The 15479-nt window shown below is 45.7% G+C and overlaps 1 non-coding gene across 1 annotated transcript; it reads right to left on the minus strand.

The window, feature by feature from the left end:
- Positions 1 to 14664: 14664 nt before the first annotated feature.
- TRNAS-UGA (transfer RNA serine (anticodon UGA)) lies at positions 14665 to 14737 on the minus strand. Its single transcript has one exon. It is a non-coding gene; the product is annotated as a tRNA-Ser (tRNA).
- Between the last annotated feature and the right edge of the window lie 742 nt (positions 14738 to 15479).

The following is a 15479-nucleotide window of genomic DNA, read 5'->3' on the forward strand; positions in this document are numbered from 1 at the left end:
GTCATTTTTGTACGGGTTACCAACTCTTATTCATTCCTCATCGCGATAATCAGCAGTGCCTTATGCAGTTCTTGTGACCATAAAGAAAAAAAGTGCACCTCCTGTGCCACTGGCTTTCACGAAAGCTTTGGAGCGCATCAAAACAAGGAGAACTGAAAGGCGACCGACACAGCGCTGAGCTAGCAACCGAAATTTTACTTTCCTTAGAGCAAGTACATATGCACCAGAAAAGCGGAACTGACACGAGCCGCCTGGTGCTTCTTGTATTCTGTGCTATCGCTAGAAGTGTTTTTTGATACATTGCTGTTCTTTCTAGCTCCGGTTTATTTCTGTGAAAATCTAAGTTCATCCGCTGGTCCTCGTTCCCTGCTCGGTAGTGATGGAAGTGGACCACCCCCCACGTCTGCCGGCGACGGCGGCGTCAGCGGCGGCCGCCTCCAGGAAGCGGATCGGTCAGCAGAGCGACAGCGAGGACACCCATGTTTATTCTCTCAGCAGTGAGGACACTTTCGATGACGACTTCCAGCTTGTGCAGAGCCGCAGAACGAAGAGAAGGAGCACCAGGACGTCCTCATCGTCAAGCAAGCAAACAGTAAGACAAACTCAGAGGCCGGACGCCAATACCATCATATTTGTGCCCCTGCTTCCCACCGTCAAAATGAAGCTACTTAACAGGCAGTCTGTGTCGATGTCATTTGAAGCCCTGTGCCAAATGAAATATCGGACATTCGAGGGAACACCGGAAAAAATCAACTGGCGGTTGATGTCCAGCATGAAACTGCTATGGCCACTCTACGCAGCGTAACAGACCTCGATGGCATTCAGGTGCGCTCTTACATCCCTCTGTGATCTGACGTAGTCACCGGCGTTATCTACAATGTAGACGTTGCCATTCTTAATAACGACTTGCCAATTCTTATCAAGCCAGCAAATGATGAGGTCATTGTTGATGTTAAGCGCCTAGGCAGTTCACGCCGCGGGAAGATTACATTGAAGGGTAAATATATACCCTCGCATGTTAAGGAGGGACACTTCAGACATACAGTGCGGCCTTTCATTTCGAAACTTCTTCAGTGCCGCAAATGCATGAAACTGGGACACGTGAGCAGTGTCTGCGAAAATCAGGCAGTATGCCCCCGCTGCGCCGAGCCCCACGCTGCAGATAAATGTGGCGCGACTGCATTGAAGTGTTCGAACTGCGGAGGGTCACATGAAGCTTCATCGAAGAATTGCCCACATGTACGTGTACGCGCGCTTAGTATCCTCTTCCTGTGAATGCTCTGTCGATACGACAGAGCCTACGTGCATTGACCTCATCAACCGCGGGTCCTCTCACTGCTCACTAAAGAAATCCATTGCCATTTCGGATTAAGTGATGTTTAAGTTTTTCAATCCCGGCTTGATTCACTCCTTTTCGAATCTTGCCGTAACATTTCCCTGCAATTGCCTTTATCCCACGTTCCCGCTTTGACCTCACTAGCCCACCGCATAGCCAGGGCCGGCCACACTTGTGTTGTCTACCTAATATGTGCCTACGCAGTCTCAACGAGCTTTCTTTGTACAGGCTACTCTTCACTGGAATACTCTTCTAGCCTACCATTGCAAAACAACTGATTTCAATTTTCTTTCATCTTCTTTTTTTAATGTCGCACATTGACACTTCACAATCGCCGTCAAATATTAAGTATTCTCCAGCACCTTCTAAATTACCCACATTTCACGTAATGCAACATACTAGTTGAGCGGTAACAGCGCAGTACAAAGGGGGGACGTGAGACAACAGCGCTGTTTTCGCTCAAGTCGTGAACCAACCAGCCCAAATGCGTATGCTGCTGACACATTAGGACCACTGAAAACTAACTGACGACCTAACTAACTAACTAACTAACTAACTAACTAACTAACTAACTAACTAACTAACTAACTAACTAACTAACTAACTAACTAACTAACTAACTAACTAACTAACTAACTAACTAACTAACTAACTAACTAACTAACTAACTAAATAAATAAATAAATAAATTTTATTTATTCGTTGGCACTGTCCCTCGAAATATTTGCCCTTTCATTAGTACATGTAACTGCTATACTACATAAAGCTGTTTTCTAGCTTCACAAGGAAGGAACTGGTTGTGAGAATGCAAGAATGAAATAAAACCCACTTTGACTATAATAACAGCGCTGCTACAATATTGTTTTCAGCGGTCACGTGCGCGTTTTTGAATCGGTCATTAAAGACCAACACTAAATTAGTTTAGAATCGGATAGTATTCTCTCACACACTACATTTTCTTTCTTATGGCGGGAGAAGGTACATTGTTACTGGAGAAAATGAAGCAACGCGTCCCCCCCCCCCTTTTTTTTTTTAATTTTGCCCCGAAACCTTAACGGCGGAACGACAGCTTGACGTCACATATTTGAATTTATTTTCTGGAATTTCGAAAAGATTATCAAGACTTCCTTGTTAGAGTTGCGGGTTGTTTAGCATGCACTATAGTTCTTCTTTACCGGCGCACAATTAACTCAACCCGAGTAGACGCAGTTCGAATTTATGACGTCACAAGGAGCTGCTGCCGAACCTTCAGGGTGGTGTCGCCGCCCTTTTTTTTTTCAGCCTTTTCCGCTCGCGTTATGAGTGCCCGTTTTACTATTGCGCAAGCATAGTTTAGTTTACCAATACAGCTTAGCTCATTAAGCCCCTTTCGTGTACGTTTAAACATGCCTTCAAGACTAATCGGTCACTCAGTGGCAAATTTGTCACGTCAAAGCTTTTTTTATTCCTAGCTTAAGCTTTGTTAGGAGAATAATCTTGCTGTAGTCATGACGCAACAATTTCTTTGCAACGTGGTCCTTAGGGCGTTATGTTCCTGCTTCAGCACGAAACGCTCCAGATTCTATGGACGGTCGTTCCTGTAGATGGCTAGGAAGCTCATCGTCTACGCAGTGAGACCATGAGCCTCAACACATAGGCTAGTTTGTTTACCGTAGCTTCTGATGGAGAAACAGTGCGGAAAGGAACGCGAATGCACAGAAAAAAAAAAAAAAAAAAAAAACGAGCACAACGCGGGAACTTCAACGACTGGCGCTTTCTTTATTTTTAATTTTTTTTATAGCAGCGAGGCAATAGGTCAAATAGCGCGCGCAGCCTACACGTGATTCAGTTCATGAACGCGCAATGTGTCTCATTGCATCACGCAAGGCTACATGCAACCAGTGCCAGCACGTCAGAACGCCGTCTGGCATGGCGCAGGCCACACGCACCCGTTAGAATTCCTATCGCATTGTCATAAATAGACCAAGCTAACAAGTTACTACAGAACTTGGTGGCTGGGCAATCGCTCATAACACGACGAATACTTGATGCAATAGACGCATTTCAGTTGTACGGCCTCTACATTTGGTTTTCTTCGTAGACAAATTCTTAAAAGCATTTGTCACTACGTTGAGAAAAAAAATTATGCGGAAAAGAATATAAATAATCTCGGCTCGCCTTAGGAGCTTGAAGTTTTCTCTCGAGACGGCTTTCATAGTGCCCGTAGTGCAGCTTTTCTTTTCGCTTCACTCGCAACAAAAGGCTGCCCGTAGTATCTCGCGCATGCACAACCTCTGGCTGCCGCTATGGCCGACGGCTGGACTAACGCCATTCTTTGTCGAGCTTTGATTGATGCGGGAGTCCACCAAGGAAAAGTCCCCGGTATAAGCCGCTCCGGTGGCTTTCACCACGGCCGGCTTTTGAAACCTGAAGGTAATTGCGTGCCTGCGGCATTTTTTACTAAGGCGCCAAACTTGGAGTCATCAATGCCGAATAAATAGAAGGCTGATCCTCTACAAGAGATTTCGCCGTAATGGAAGCAGCCTCCCTTGATCTCTCGGAAGCACTCTAATCCCATCTCCGATCAGAAGCCGGGTAAAGGCGCCTCCACCATCAGCGGCCGAGGTGCCGGGCCGATCGAGAGGCGCCCTTCCAACCTTCGTCGGCCGTCGTGGAAGCCGCCCTCCCCATTTCTCTCTGGGGACGGTTGGTTAGGGTAATCATGAAGCGAATGGTACGGTAGCTACACTAATGGGTATAGCCCGCCTGGAATCCCATGTCCTGAAAGAGAATTGCATCGTCCGATAAGTTCGACCCGTACTATGTGATGTCTGAAGCTGTGGTTTTGCATAATTTGTCCAGTGTACGATTTGTCGGACGATCCCACCGCTGTTGCCAGTTGTAGAAGTTGTCGGACGATCTCGCCGCTGCCACCATTTGTAAGGGTTGAAGGTCGTAGAGAGGAACTTGGGAGGAACTAGGCGTACAGGGTTTATTTACAGTATTTACAGTTTAAACAAGAGATACATTCGACAGTCTAAGCGTGGCTCCCAAATGAGGCACGCAAGACGAGCATACAGCACACAGCTTACGAGCACACACACATAGCACGAGCACGAGCACCCCTAGCAGACGATAACAGCCGCTTATAAGCACTTCGTGTTCCCTAGATCCCTAGGTGAGGCAAAAACGTTCGACGTCATTGCAGCCGGCCCTCTTTTGAGGGAAGGGGGGAGGGGGTTTACATACACACCTACGCACAGCTTTCACTGCCGATTCGCAGCGTCAAACGTCAACGCAGTCGACCCGCCCCTTGCCTATTATCTGGAGTCTTGAAAGGCGCGTTGGTTCCCCGAGCTGACCCCCGCAGCATGGCCGCCGGTTGTCCCTTGTCCGGCGCCTCTAAATTCCAGAGCTGCCTTTCTCCTGTAGTCGCCGATTCCCCGAACGAGGCGCATGATGGATTAACGCCACCGTAGTCAAGTTCTCCAAAGGTAGTTCATGGTTGGTTAGCGCTGTCGATCTCGCTGGTTCTCTGAAGGGCCCCACCACCGCGGATCGATCGAAGCACCTGCAGCGGGCTGAGATAGTTTTGCAGAACAGTACCCCAGCAGGCCGATCCTAACACCAGGCAACTACTCCTTTTTTTGTGCCGACAAATGTACTATTTCAGTTTTCCAGGATTACGTCCTGAGATATAGTTGAGTTAAATTGTGATAATTTATTCAGAGGGTGTGAGAGTGTGGGCTTCTTTAACTAGAGCAACAAAACTTGCGCTTTTAGTCGACTAAGTTTCTTTAATCATAACGATGTCATCATAGGTTACTCTGTAAAAGATAAGTTCTCGAACAAAAGTTCAAACATTTGTTCGCAAAAATGGCATCTCGATACAACCATTACACCAGCATACCTTTCTACATTTGGTAGATGTTCATATGAAATCCTCTTCTGCAACGTCTTTGATAAGCCAGCTGTTGATTTGGTACGTGAAACACCATCAGTCAGCTAAAAAATGGCCTTTTTGCTGAACTTGAAGGTTGCTTATAATGTGGAAAGGGAGAGAAATTAGTAAACTTTAATGAGAATTAGCGAAGTTAAGCTACCCATGCTCTTGGCGAGCCTCTGTGGCTGCTAAAGTATAAAATTTAAGGAAAAGACGACATAATAATGGAACCATGACAAATAAAGTTAAACATTCAGTACACGCACGCTTATGTAACTACTATGAATGCAGTTAATAGACCCGCAAAACAGGCATAGGTGCACAAGTTTGAGAAACATTGAAAAAACACTACAGGGCTTGGTTAACCCTTTATTGACGAGTGTTGCCTACAGGCAACGTGCCAGAATTTTTTTTCTTGCTGAATTTTGGTATTGAGTACGAAGTTTTTGGCTACATGTCTGCGGCCAACAATGAATGACAGGCAGTAAGCGTCATTTGTTGGTTTATACCAGGAATGTAGAACGCGGAAGAAGTTTGGCACGCTACTCGTTTTCTTTTGAAAGCACGGTCAGAGGAGACTGACCGATGCAAGATATCCGCGGCTGCAATGGTGCTACACATTTTGAATGTGAAGTAAATGACATCTGCGAATCGGGTCACATATGATGAGACCGGCCGGTACAAATTCCAAACGAACCTTCAGGTGGCTTGGGCCATACTTCCAGTTTTCTGACAGGTGTCTCTCCCTCATTCCTGGATAAGTTTGCGCGACATATTTTCCCGTTTCCCTGATTACTGTTAATCTCAATTTGTGGTACACATTAAGATAGAAAAAAAAATGTTTCGGACAATTGTATGTACCGTCATTGAATGGGTAAATTCTATCTCGAACAAAGAAGCGAAAACTGCTTCTGCAGAGCACGATGCTGAGGCAGTGCTCCCTCGCACCGTCTGAAAGCCTATCGCAGTTCTGGGAAAGCGTTCACATGGGGGCTTAAACCGCGCATAGAGAAATCAGAGGTTCAAAGGCACGCTGGGAGCGAACCACCAGCTTATTTAAGCGATCGTTAATCACCGACATCCACCATTTAAAGTTGTATTGATACAAAGCAGGAATACGATTCACTGTGGCACTTACAGCTCGTGCTGTTCGCCTTCCGGATTATCCTAGCCTGTGCTTTTACTCCCGCGATTATAAAACATGCACGAGGAAAGCCTCCACTTTAATTTTTGTTTTCTATTTCTTGATAAAATAATTGTCTTCCCTCGAAAAGAAATCGTCCGCAACTCAGTGTGGAATAACACGTTTTTAATCCTTCCACGTGGAAATTTTTCACCGCGTTAATCAACTGCTGAGCAGCCAACTCTAGATATCGTCCACAGTGGTTTTGTAATGTCATTTTATTATTTTGTTTTTGCATGAATTGGTCAGTGCTGACTCAAATGCGTTTCTTTTACAGAAAGGATCTTTATGCTGTAAGAATCAGCCAGAACCACGCAGACAAGACCGTCAAGAAAGAGAGAGAGAGAGCAAATAATAAATGAAAGGCAGGGAGGTTAACCAGGACTGAGCGCGGTTGGCTACCCTGCACTGGGGAAAGGCAAAAGTGGAGAGAAAGATTAAAAGAAGAAGAGAAAGTCCACTGGGGATATCGATCGGTCACTCCTTCCGGATCACAGACGGTGACTCTATCCGGTAGCTTTTACATATCGCAGCAGCGCTTCTGTGGCTTTCTGTAGCTGTGACATGCGAGGCCATGTTCCCAAGATCTTGTTCTATCTAACTGATTTAGAGCTGTGCAGAGGTCATGTCTTTCATTTTCAAAAGATGGGCTAGCACAGTAGATGTTCTATAGTTTCCTCGACACCGCAGGCATTGCACTTGGTGCTATCAGCCATTCCAATCAAACACGTATATGCATTGGGGAATGCGATGCACAAGCGTAAGCGACACAGCATTGTTTCCTCCTTTCGCGGAAGCCCAGGTAACAGCCGCAGTTGCATAGATGGGTCGAGGGAATGTAATCGATGTTGGGTGAATGCAGGTGTGTGACACTTCTCCAATGTCATACGGTGCGCTATCTTGCTTAAGTGTTGGGCTGCGTCAGTCAAGTGTCAAGAGTTCTCAAAGTTTGGTCACCGCAAGCGTCAGCGGCCACTGCAAGAGAACTAAAAGTTATATGAATAAAGGGAAAATCAGACATCCACCCGTTCGTAGCAAATGCACAAAGGAAACCCATACGGGTTCCTCGAAAGGAAAGCCTCATAGTTGAAGAAAAATTCGTCCTGGTCCGGGACTCGAACCCGGGACCACCGCCTTTCCGGGGCAGCCGCTCTACCATCTGAGCTAACCAGGCGGCTAGCCAAACCTACGTCAAACCTTGCCTTTGCCTCGTGTGTTGTCGACAAATTCGACTTCGCCCTGCCATCTGCTAGCCGCCTGGTTAGCTCAGATGGTAGAGCGGCTGCCCCGGAAAGGCGGTGGTCCCGGGTTCGAGTCCCGGACCAGGACGAATTTTTCTTCAACTATGAGGCTTTTCTTTCGAGGAACCCGTATGGGTTTCCTTTGTAGCATTTGCTACGAACGGGTGGATGTCTGATTTTCCCTTTATTCATTACTTCTCTCCACCTTGCGGGTTTCCGCAGAACTACTACGTCAAACCTTGCCTTTGCCTCGTGTGTTGTCGACAAATTCGACTTCGCCCTGCCATCTGCTAGCCGCCTGGTTAGCTCAGATGGTAGAGCGGCTGCCCCGGAAAGGCGGTGGTCCCGGGTTCGAGTCCCGGACCAGGACGAATTTTTCTTCAACTATGAGGCTTTTCTTTCGAGGAACCCGTATGGGTTTCCTTTGTAGCATTTGCTACGAACGGGTGGATGTCTGATTTTCCCTTTATTCATTACTTCTCTCCACCTTGCGGGTTTCCGCAGAACTACTACGTAAAAGTTATATGAGGACGCAACCTTCCAAGGATACAGACAGGGCGGCTTGCATTGCTTGTAGCCGCGAACAAAAAGCTCTGGATTGATTGTGGAAGTAAAAAAAATCATAATTTTATTTATTTTTTTGTTTGTCTTTCATACACCGAGATGTCTGAAACAATTGCTCTAAAAGAAATAAAAGTAAAATCGGAATTAAACTTTGTAAGAACAGAGCGGGTATGTGAAATAAGCTGAAAAACATTAGGATGATGTTCATTCTTTGTGGGACTAAGAAGCCATCCAAATGGCTCCCATTTCACGGCGCGCTGAAGATGTGTTGAAACTAACAATCGCGAGGAATTGCAAGGCATTAATTGGGAGATTGTCAATTGGGTGATTGCGCGTGTCATTTACGAAGGGGGATTGGAGGGCAGAAGGAATTAACGAATTAACGAAAAGTCATCGCTATATGCAAGGGAATGTGAAGTTATTTGTAAAGCTTTGAGTAAGTATTTTAAGCCGCTCTCTATATGCAAGCCAATGTGGGCATTGAATACTGCCTTACAAAATTGGCAATATCTAGTCAAGGGCGTAGATCAGAGGGGCGTGCGACTAGTGGAGACGACGGCAGTTGATGAAAAGGCAACACTTGAGCAGCGCGTGCCTTGGGAACGAAAGATTGTCCGTATGGCATGGTTCGTGAAGCTTTTATGATCCTTTCTGATGGTAAAGCGTGGCAGCATCGCTGTCTTTGATTTACGATTATGCAGTTTTTTATCTCTGCTAGCATTTTTCTTCGGCCTTCTGTTCTGCCTTAGCGGTTGCTTCTCCTCGACATAACTGTTACTGATGTGATGCACGCTTTACAGGAGCCAACTAAAAAAACAGTAGATAGGTATATAGGTGTATTTCCTGAAAATCAAGTTGTTGAAGTTAGCGCATTATGGTGTCGTCTCCCTTCCGTCCTTGTTTGCTGGCGCTAAATATGCTTTCAAAAAAGTAGAGATCTTTATTATTTAAAGGGCGTTGTTTTTTGGTGTTGGTGTCAGCAGGCTTCAAATTCGACTACATTTTAACGTGACAGCAACATATCGCTCATCCAGTGATCTTGCTCTGTCTGCCTGCTTGTAATGTGGCGGCAATCATGGCTCCCCACACAGTCATGGGCTTTCATTTTGCACGTGAGTGAAATGTGCTTTCTGATTTTTCCAGGTTTGAAAGTTACGTTCAGTCTGTACATCACAGCTTCGGATTAGCATTCAACAAGTATGATCGTTTCAATTCAAGTCTGACCTGTTGGATTTTGACGAAGTTGTCGAGGGTTCAAAGGAACACCGTCCGGTACCTGACTGAACCGATGTTGAAGAGGTCACTGTCGGTTTGAGAATGCGCGCTGTTTACGTTTACTTGTGTTCTGTTAATCGCATGTACGCTGTGGTATGGGCAGTAAAAGATTGTTGTGTGCTCTTTTGAAGCCATTAGACACACACAGAATAGAGCGACACGATGTTTTCTGTTGATTTCTATGTAGTATTGGCCGCTAGTTCAGTTAAGAAGTAAATTGATGGTTCTTATATGGAAGTCGTGTGCGTATCATGGCCACGCACGCTTATATCGCCTTCCGTTTCTCTACCACGGGTGCACTTTAAAACCACGGCGCTGCAATTTTGCTTTCCTTTCCTTCCTTCTTCTCCGCCCTTAAACTGGCTCTCTTAACTACTACACGCAGAGACAAAGCAACAGCGCGCGCATGAGATCCCATAGATGAGATGAATATATATATATATATATACATATATAGAAAACTATCAGTCATAGCTCTCGTAGTATAGCCCTCTGGGCTGTTTCCTTTTTTTTTTCTTTCGAAAGTAGTCCTATTAGGGTTATTATAATTACACGAAGGTATTTCGCCCTCGTCAGCAGCAGTCCTTGAGATAGTTATTCCGGCGGCTAGCTTCCCACGCTATGCGTGCCGCCCCCGCACCTGGTTAAGCTGTTCCTAGACGCTAGAGTTATACTATGTCCACGCAACCTTGAGCGATCGGAAAGCGCGTTTTCCCCTCTTGGCCGGCGGAGAAGGGAGGCTTTGTTTCCGCCGCAGAGCCCTCCACGTCTCAGTACGGTGCCTGGTGGTGGTCTCGTGCCGACGATGCCCTCTCGGTGAGCGCATACTCCCCCCTCATCTTTTAAGAGGTTCAATACTTACAAGCATTTGTCTCGCAAACCATATTTATTTCAAGGGAATTTTCCACGTCTCAATAATTTCTCTCGTCGTATTCGAGTGCTGATTGCCGTGCTATCGTTTGATAACGAAGCTTTCCCTCAAGTCTAAATATTTTAGGGCAGTTTTCCTAGTCTCTAAAGCCGCTCGAGTTCGCTCTTCTCCTCGGGCGGCCACTTTTCCAAGAAAGTATGCGGACAACATCAGTCCCTTTACACGTAAGTATGAGGCTCGGAGCAGGAGCTATGGCGCTTGTAAGTAACCTGGGGCCTGACAAACCAACCGACTGAGCTATCTTTCCGGGCAACATCCAACGGTCACGAGTTCAAATCGCCTGTTATGTTCCTTCTTCCCCCCTTTTTCTTTCGTTTTTTTTTCTTTCTTTTTAATGTCTTTTCCTTTATTTTATCACTGTATGGGAACCCTCCTAAAATAAAAAAATAAGAAAGATATATATCTTCAATTATGTATGGCCACACATGTGCAGGTCATAAATACCAGGTTCTCTAGCCGAGTGCCATCCGTGCGGTATAACCGAGCTCAGATTGGTCCACCTTGACTGATCAAATAGGGCACCACTGTAGGTTAAATGAGGCGTACAACTCCTGCGGGACCCGCCGTGGTTACTCAGTAGCTATGGTGTTAGACTGCTGAGCACGAGGTCGCGGGATCGGATCCCGGCCACGGCGGCCGCATTTCGATGGGGGCGAAATGCGAGAACACCCGTGTACTTAGATTTAGGTGCACGTTAAAGAACCCCAGGTGGTCGAAATTTCCGGAGTCCTCCACTACGGCGTGCCTCATAATCAGAAAGTGGTTTTGTCACGTAAAATCCCACAATTTAATTTTTAAATTTACCTCCTGCGGGGACGGTAGAGTATCCGCCTCCCGTGCAAGAGGACCGTGATTCAAATCCCGGGCCGTACAATTCTCCACCGGAAAATACAAAAAAAAAACCGTGTGTTGAGAAAATTGCACAAACAGGCCTGGAGTGCGGCCTGATGCCGGTGACCAGAACCGGTAAAGCACTCTCTCACCAGAGCAGGATTGGCCACCCTGGTGTAGTACTTGGCCACACACAACAATCAAACCCCGGCCCTCAGTCCCCAGCAGCTGCGAAGCAACTGACCACGGCGGCGGTCAGACCTGCGACGCTGCAGAGGGTGCTGAGAATCCCTGGCTCCGGACAGGCCGCCATTGGAATATGAACCTGGCAACGTTTAACGCTAGAACGTTATCTAGTGAGGCGAGTCTAGCAGTGCTATTGGAGGAATTAGAGGGCAGTAAATGGGATATAATAGGGCTCAGTGAAGTTAGGAGGCCAAAAGAAGCATATACAGTGCTAAAAAGCGGGCACGTCCTGTGCTACCGGGGCTTAGCAGAGAGACGAGAACTAGGAGTCGGATTCCTGATTAGTAAGAACATAGCTGGTAACATACAGGAATTCTATAGCATTAACGAGAGGGTGGCAGGTCTTGTTGTGAAACTTAATAAGATGTACAAAATGAAGGTTATACAGGTCTACGCCCCTACATCCAGTAATGATGACCAGGAAGTCGAAAGCTTCTATGAAGACGTGTAATCGGCGATGGGTAAAGTCAATACAAAATACAGTATACTGATGGGCGATTTCAATGCCAGGGTAGGCAAGAAGCAGGCCGGAGACAAGTCAGTGGGGGAATATGGCATAGGCTCTAGGAATAGCAGAGGAGAGTTATTAGTAGAGTTTGCAGAACAGAATAATATGCGGATAATGAATACCTTTTTCCGCAAGCGGGTTGGCCGAAAGTGGACGTGGAGGAGCCCGAATGGTGAGACTAGAAATGAAATCGACTTCATACTCTGCGCGAACCCTGGCATCATACAAGATGTAGACGTGCTCGGCAAGGTGCGCTGCAGTGACCATAGGATGGTAAGAACTCGAATTAGCCTTGACTTCAGGAGGGAACGGAAGAAACTGGTACATAAGAAGCCAATCAATGAGTTAGCGGTAAGAGGGAAACTCGAGGAATTCCGGATCAAGCTACAGAACAAGTATTCGGCTTTAACCCAGGAAGAGGACCATAGTGTTGAAGCAATGAACGACAATCTTATGGGCATCATTAAGGAGTGCGCAATAGAAGCCGGTGGTAACGCCGTTAAACAGGAAACCAGTAAGCTATCGCAGGAGACGAAAGATCTGATCAAGAAACGCCAATGTATGAAAGCCTCTAACCCTACAGCTAGCATAGAACTGGCTGAACTTTCTAAGTTAATCAACAAGCGTAAGACAGCGGAAATAAGGAACTATAATATGGATAGAATTGAACAGGCTCTCAGGAACGGAGGAAGCCTAAAAGCAGTGAAGAAGAAACTAGGAATAGGCAAGAACCAGATGTGTGCGTTAAGAGACAAAGCCGGCAATATCGTTACTAATATGGATGAGATAGTTCAAGTGGCTGAAGAGTTTTATAGAGATTTATACAGTACCAGTAACAGCCACGACGATAAGGTGAGAGAGAATAGGCTAGAGGAACTTGAAATCCCACTAGTAACACCGGAAGAGGTAAAGAACGGCTTGGGAGCTATGCAAAAGGGGGAAGGCAGCTGGGGAGGATCAGGTAACAGCAAATTTATTGAAGGATGGTGGGAACACTGTCCTAGAAAGATTGGCCGCCCTATATACACAATGCCTCATGACCTCGAACGTACCGGAATCTTGGAAGAACGCTAACATAATCCTAATCCATAAGAAAGGGGACGCCAAAGACTTGAAAAATTATAGACCGATCAGCTTACTGTCCGTTGCCTACAAATTATTTACTAAGGTAATCGCAAATAGAATCAGGAATACCTTAGATTTCTGTCAACCAAAGGACCAGGCAGGATTCCGTAAAGGCTACTCAACAATAGACCATATTCACACTATCAATCAGGTGATAGAGAAATGTGCGGAATATAACCAACCCTTATATATAGCCTTCATTGATTACGAAAAAGCATTTGATTCAGTCGAAACCTCAGCAGTCATGAAGGCACTACGGAATCAGGGTGTAGATGAGCCATATGTAAAGATACTGGAATATATCTATAGCGGTTCCACAGCCACCGTAATCCTTCACAAAGAAAGCAACAAAATCCCAATAAAGAAAGGCGTCAGACAGGGAGATACGATATCTCCAATGCTATTCACAGCATGTTTACAGGAGGTATTCAGAGACCTGGAGTGGGAAGAATTGGGGATAAAAGTTGATGGAGAATACCTTAGCAACTTGCGATTCGCTGATGATATTGCCTTGCTTAGTAACTCAGGAGACCAATTGCAAAGCATGCTCACTGACCTGGAGAGGCAAAGCAGAAGGGTGGGTCTGAAAATTAATCTACAGAAAACTAAAGTAATGTTTAACAGTCTCGGAAGAGAACAGCAGTTTACGATAGGTAGCGAGGCACTGGAAGTGGTAAGGGAATACATCTACTTAGGGCAGGTAGTGACCACGGATCCGGATCATGAGACTGAAATAACCAGAAGAATAAGAATGGGCTGGGGTGCGTTTGGCAGGCATTCTCAAATCATGAACAGCAGGTTGCCACTATCCCTCAAGAGGAAAGTGTATAACAGCTGTGTCTTACCAGTGCTCACCTACGGGGCAGAAACCTGGAGGCTTACGAAAAGGGTTCTGCCGAAATTGAGGACGACGCAACGAGCTATGGAAAGAAGAATGATAGGTGTAACGTTAAGGGATAAGAAAAGAGCAGATTGGGTGAGGGAACAAACGCGGGTAAATGACATCTTAGTTGAAATCAAGAAAAAGAAATGGGCATGGGTCGGACATGTAATGAGGAGGGAAGATAACCGATGGCCATTAAAGGTTACGGACTGGATTCCAAGGGAAGGGAAGCGTAGTAGGGGGCGGCAGAAAGTTAGGTGGGCGGATGACATTAAGACGTTTGCAGGGAGAACATGGCCACAAATAGTACATGACCGGGGTAGTTGGAGAAGTATGGGAGAGGCCTTTGCCCTGCAGTGGGCGTAACTAGGCTGATGATGATGATATATATATAAGAAGTAATGATGGTTCTTAGGCTTGTTTTATTTGATATATATATATATATATATATATAAACGATGAGAGGGGGTTAACCGAGGGTCCCGATTTTTATTAGTCATATCTTAAGAAGCCAACAAACACTGACACCAAGGACAACATAGGGGAAATTACTTGTGTTTAATAAATTAAATAAAGAAATGATAAATTAATGGAAATTGAAGTGGATGAAAACACAACTTGCCGCAGGTGGGAACCGAACCCACAACCTTCGCATTTCACGTGCGATGCTCTACCAATTCAGCTACCGCGGCGCTGTTTCCCCATCCACTTTCTTGGGTATTTATGTGTCCTAGTATAGGATATTAAACCCTGGGAGTGTTAGCCAGTACACATAAATACACTAGTGTTTACACTAGTACACTAAATACCCAAGTGTACACTAGTTCACTAGTGTACTAGTGTACACTAGTATTGTAGTGTACTAGTAGTGTACACTTGTGTACACTAGTGTACACTAGTACACTAGTACACATAAATACCCAAGAAGTGGATGCGGAAACAGCGCCGCGGTAGCTTCTCATTCCTTTCTTCTCATTTATATATATATATATATATATATATATATATATATAGAAAGCAAGTTCCCACTCATCCCCAAGTCATTTATTTTGCAGAAAAGGCATCAAAGGCTCACTAGCCCTACACCCCGAGCGAAGTGCGTGTGCGAGCACGCGCGTGCATGTGTGTGTGTGCGTGCGTGTGTGTGTTCATACGATTTTCCCTTTCTCAAGCAGGCTCGTCGGGTTTTTGCGCAATACATGTAACGCCGGAAGTACTCATCCAAGCTTTTTAAGATATTATTTCTAGTGGGTACATGCGTGCTTGTGCTTTCTTCTTCTACTTAGGAACACAAAGCAAATGACTGGTCACGTCCTTAACGACGCAGTTGTGTTAGCCCTGGCGTCAACATCTTCGCGAAGAATTAAGTTAGATTGAAAGCATGAAGGGACCAATTGGAACTCTGATAGGGGGTCAAAAACCATTTTACGAGTA

Source organism: Dermacentor andersoni, chromosome 1 (assembly GCF_023375885.2).
Source record: "Dermacentor andersoni chromosome 1, qqDerAnde1_hic_scaffold, whole genome shotgun sequence".
NCBI classification, from domain to species: domain Eukaryota; kingdom Metazoa; phylum Arthropoda; class Arachnida; order Ixodida; family Ixodidae; genus Dermacentor; species Dermacentor andersoni.